Source organism: Patiria miniata, unplaced genomic scaffold, assembly GCF_015706575.1.
Source record: "Patiria miniata isolate m_02_andy unplaced genomic scaffold, ASM1570657v1 HiC_scaffold_24, whole genome shotgun sequence".
Classification (NCBI taxonomy): Eukaryota; Metazoa; Echinodermata; class Asteroidea; order Valvatida; family Asterinidae; genus Patiria; species Patiria miniata.
This window is the reverse complement of record NW_024037063.1, coordinates 21,751,247-21,756,873: the sequence shown is the minus strand read 5'-3', so window position 1 is coordinate 21,756,873 and position 5,627 is coordinate 21,751,247.

The following is a 5,627-nucleotide window of genomic DNA, read 5'->3' as shown; positions in this document are numbered from 1 at the left end:
TTGAGGGCGCCAAACACGTTTCATGGTTTGATTCTCATGCACGCTGAGGGCGCCATACACTCTGGGCTGTGCACATGGCCATAGCCAATTTCTTTCAAAAGAGGGCGCGCTACAGAAATAGTGGTTGCGGATAAAAGCTGCTTACGCTACAGTACAGAAGCGATATTCTCGTTTTCCGGACGATAACTTAAGAAATATCTATTGTATCCATTTGAAATGTCGTATAGTGATTGTTTTTCATATAAGTTTACACTTCTCTTAAATATTTAGAGGGAATTCGTCAAAACAATACAAATAATAAAACCAAAACACTGCGTGTGTTGCACGTGAAATATTTTCAAAAGAGGGCGCGCTACATAAATAGTGGTCGCCGGGGAAAAAATTGTCACCGCGGAGAAAAACCTGCCTACAAAAACAATACCGAGTTACTCGTTTCCAGAAACACCTGTTGTATTGAAAAATGTCCATTATTGATGGTAATTAAATTATGCATTTTTCTTGAATATCAAGGGGGAGTCACCAAACAATAAAAAAAAAAAAAATACGTGTAGATAGCTAAAGCATTGTAGTATGTGATTTCGCGCTCAAGACTATAAAATATATTCTCTCTTTATTTACTTTCTTGGTCCATCCATTTTCTTGATATTTATTAACACGTCTTTGATAACAGGCAATTAACAGAGGAAATTTAATTTAATACAACGAATAATAATTCCCCCGCGATAAGTGTTTTGTAGACAATTTATCAATGGGGCGTCTAACCAACTGTACAACCGTGGTTATTGCGCCCTCTATCCGCGTTAAAATTGTCTGCGGTTGTGTTGTATTGCCATCCAGTGAGTGATAGATATGCTGTAATGGCATGTTTTCTACGCCCCTTGGCTCATATGCGCTAGTGCTATCGAGTGATACGCTGTAATGGCATGTTTTTCAAGCCCCTTGACTCGTATGCGCTAATCTTACAACGTTCTAAACCAATGAACCACACAAAGCCAGAACAAAAGTCAAAACAAAACACGTTTTTTCCATCTTTATTGATCAAAATCAAAATACCTGCCAATCAATTATGAAACTATGGAAATTAACATGTCAAAAATCAAATAAAAAAAAATCATGTGTGATGAATTTTTCACATTTTCCACGTACAACAACCCATTACGTGTTACACAGCATAGCGCGACTTACGGGCCTTTTTTGTAGAGCGGGTCACATTTGCTATGGAGTGATACGCTGTAATGGCATGTTTTTCAAGCCCCTTGGCCCGTATGCGCTAATGCTATGGAGTGATACGCTGTAATGGCATGTTTTTCAAGCCCCTTGGCTCGTATGCGCTAATGCTATGGAGTGATACGCTGTAATGGCATGTTGTTCAAGCCCCTTGGCCCGTATGCGCTAATGCTATGGAGTGATACGCTGTAATGGCATGTTTTTCAAGCCCCTTGGCCCGTATGCGTTAATGCTATGGAGTGATACGCTGTAATGGCATGTTTTTCAAGCCCCTTGGTCCGTATGCGCTAATGCTATGGAGTGATACGCTGTAATGGCATGTTTTTCAAGCCCCTTGGTCTGTATGCGCTAATGATATGGAGTGATACGCTGTCGTTTGGCCGTTTCCTTTGGGCAAGCGCATTGTACACGACCGTATGGCGTGTGCTGAGATAGAAAATCAGCCGTTTGGCCGTTTCCTATGGACAAGCGCATTGTACGCGACCATTATGGCGGTGTGCCGAGATTTTTCAAAAATTAATTGAAATTAGATTGGATTAATTCATTCAAATATGATGCCAAACCCTTGAAATCATGAAATAAATACCTCTAGTTGTATTTTTGTGTTTAATTGCAAGTTGAAGTTTACACGAAAAGACTCTATCCACTCCTTTTTCGTGAGCAACTCTACTCGAAACTTCTGCGACACACACGGTAACTGGTTCCCTGCTCTAAAGCGTAAACTTATCCTAAAAACCGAAGACCAGCTTTTTGGACCGTAGCGAAAATCCCATTTGAACCCCGTATATGGCCGTTTTTGTACACGGCCGATTGTGCACGCGTGTATTGCCAATAGCGCGGTACAAAATCAGCCGTTTGGCCGTTTCCTATGGACAGGCGCATTGTACACGACCGTATGGCGTGTGCTGAGATAGAAAATCAGCCGTTTGGCTGTTTCCTATGGACCAGCGCAATTGTACACGACCAATACGGCGTGTGCTGAGATAGAAAATCAGCCGTTTGGCCGTTTCCTATGGACAAGCGCATTGTACACGACCAATACGGCGTGTGCTGAGGTAGAAAATCGGCCGTTTGGCCGTTTCCTATGGACAGGCGCATTGTACACGACCATATGGCGAGTGCTGAGTTAGAAAATCGGCCGTGTTTTTCAAGCCCCTTGACCCGTATGCGCTAATGCTATGGAGTGATACGCTGTAATGGCATGTTTTTCAAGCCCCTTGGCCCGTATGCGCTAATGCTATGGAGTGATACGCTGTAATGGCATGTTTTTCAAGCCCCTTGCCCCGTATGCGCTAATGCTATGGAGTGATACGCTGTAATGGCATGCTTTTCAAGCCCCTTGGCCCGTATGCGTTTATGCTATGGAGTGATTCGCTGTAATGGCATGTTTTTCAAGCCCCTTGCCCCGTATGCGCTAATGCTATGGAGTGATACGCTGTAATGGCATGTTTTTCAAGCCCCTTGGCCCGTATGCGTTTATGCTATGGAGTGATTCGCTGTAATGGCATGTTTTTCAAGCCCCTTGCCCCGTATGCGCTAATGCTATGGAGTGATACGCTGTAATGGCATGTTTTTCAAGCCCCTTGGCCCGTATGCGCTAATGCTATGGAGTGATACGCTGTAATGGCATGTTTTTCAAGCCCCTTGCCCCGTATGCGCTAATGCTATGGAGTGATACGCTGTAATGGCATGCTTTTCAAGCCCCTTGGCCCGTATGCGTTTATGCTATGGAGTGATTCGCTGTAATGGCATGTTTTTCAAGCCCCTTGCCCCGTATGCGCTAATGCTATGGAGTGATACGCTGTAATGGCATGTTTTTCAAGCCCCTTGGCTCGTATGCGCTAATGCTATGGAGTGATTCGCTGTAATGGCATGTTTTTCAAGCCCCTTGGTCCGTATGCGCTAATGCTATGGAGTGATACGCTGTAATGGCATGTTTTTCAAGCCCCTTGGTCTGTATGCGCTAATGCTATGGAGTGATACGCTGTCGTTTGGCCGTTTCCTTTGGGCAAGCGCATTGTACACGACCGTATGGCGTGTGCTGAGATAGAAAATCAGCCGTTTGGCCGTTTCCTATGGACAAGCGCATTGGTACGCGACCATTATGGCGGTGTGCCGAGATTTTTCAAAAATTAATTGAAATTAGATTGGATTAATTCATTCAAATATGATGCCAAACCCTTGAAATCATGAAATAAATACCTCTTGTTGTATTTTTGTGTTTAATTGCAAGTTGAAGTTTACACGAAAAGACTCTATCCACTCCTTTTTCGTGAGCAACTTCTACTCTAAACTTCTGCGACACACACGGTAACTGGTTCCCTGCTCTAAAGCGTAAACTTATCCTACAAACCGAAGACCAGCTTTTTGGACCGTAGCGAAAATCCTATTTGAACCCCGTATATGGCCGTTTTTGTACACGGCCGATTGTGCACGCGTGTATTGCCAATAGCGCGGTAGAAAATCGGCCGTTTGGCCGTTTCCTATGGACAGGCGCATTGTACACGACCATATGGCGAGTGCTGAGTTAGAAAATCGGCCGTGTTTTTCAAGCCCCTTGACCCGTATGCGCTAATGCTATGGAGTGATACGCTGTAATGGCATGTTTTTTTAAGCCCCCTTGCCTCGTATGCGCTAATGCTATGGAGTGATACGCTGTAATGGCATGTTTTTCAAGCCCCTTGGTCCGTATGCGCTAATGCTATGGAGTGATACGCTGTAATGGCATGTTTTTCAAGCCCCTTGGCCGGTATGCGCTAATGCTATGGAGTGATACGCTGTAATGGCATGTTTTTCAAGCCCCTTGCCCCGTATGCGCTAATGCTATGGAGTGATACGCTGTAATGGCATGTTTTTCAAGCCCCTTGGCCCGTATGCGCTAATGCTATGGAGTGATACGCTGTAATGGCATGTTTTTCAAGCCCCTTGCCACGTATGCGCTAATGCTATGGAGTGATACGCTGTAATGGCATGTTTTTCAAGCCCCTTGGCCCGTATGCGCTAATGCTAAGGAGTGATACGCTGTAATGGCATGTTTTTCAAGCCCCTTGGCCCGTATGCGCTAATGCTATGGAGTGATACGCTGTAATGGCATGTTTTTCAAGCCCCTTGGCCCGTATGCGCTAATGCTATGGAGTGATACGCTGTAATGGCATGTTTTTCAAGCCCCTTGGCCCGTATGCGCTAATGCTATGGAGTGATACGCTGTAATGGCATGTTTTTCAAGCCCCTTGGCCCGTATGCGCTAATGCTATGGAGTGATACGCTGTAATGGCATGTTTTTCAAGCCCCTTGCCCCGTATGCGCTAATGCTATGGAGTGATACGCTGTAATGGCATGTTTTTCAAGCCCCTTGCCCCGCGTATGCGTTAATGCTATGGAGTGATACGCTGTAATGGCATGTTTTTCAAGCCCCTTGGCCCGTATGCGCTAATGCTATGGAGTGATACGCTGTAATGGCATGTTTTTTAAGCCCCTTGGTCCGTATGCGCTAATGCTATGGAGTGATACGCTGTAATGGCATGTTTTTAAGCCCCTTGGCCCGTATGCGCTAATGCTATGGAGTGATACGCTGTAATGGCATGTTTTTCAAGCCCCTTGGTCCGTATGCGCTAATGCTATGGAGTGATACGCTGTAATGGCATGTTTTTCAAGCCCCTTGGTCCGTATGCGCCAATGCTATGGAGTGATACGCTGTAATGGCATGTTTTTCAAGCCCCTGGGCCCGTATGCGCTAATGCTATGGAGTGATACGCTGTAATGGCATGTTTTTCAAGCCCCTTGGCCCGTATGCGCTAATGCTATGGAGTGATACGCTGTAATGACATGTCTTGTACTCCCTTGGTTCGTATGCGCTAATGCTATGGAGGTAAAACGCAGATATAGCATGTTTTCTACACCGATTAGTTCGTATACGCTATCCTGTTCGTGCGTCTGGGCAGAGGTTGAAATTGAGATAGGGCAAAAAATGCTTTGGGGTGATTTTTTTTTTTTTCGAATTTTTGCATATTTCTAATCTTGAACATATCTAAAATATACTACAAAAGTTTGAAACCCTAATTTGAACCTTAAATTTAGTTTTTTTGATGATTTGTTTAGGTTTATCAGTTACAGAAATGTCACTTGAAACAGGTCTTAGAATAGACCCCAAACTTTTACTGCCATTTTCTCCGTTTTCTACTTTTTGACACGATGAACTTCAAAATAGCATAACTTTACCCAGGAATTAAACCATCAATTATAGGAAAATTTACATTTTTAATAATATGCAAAAATCTCATTTTTTGACCTTATGCCCAGAAAAGTCTGATTTGGAGTATAATTATATGGGATGTTTTCCACACGGCTTGGTTAGCATACTATTTATGCAGCTATTGTGGAATCTGGGCAATGAAACTTGT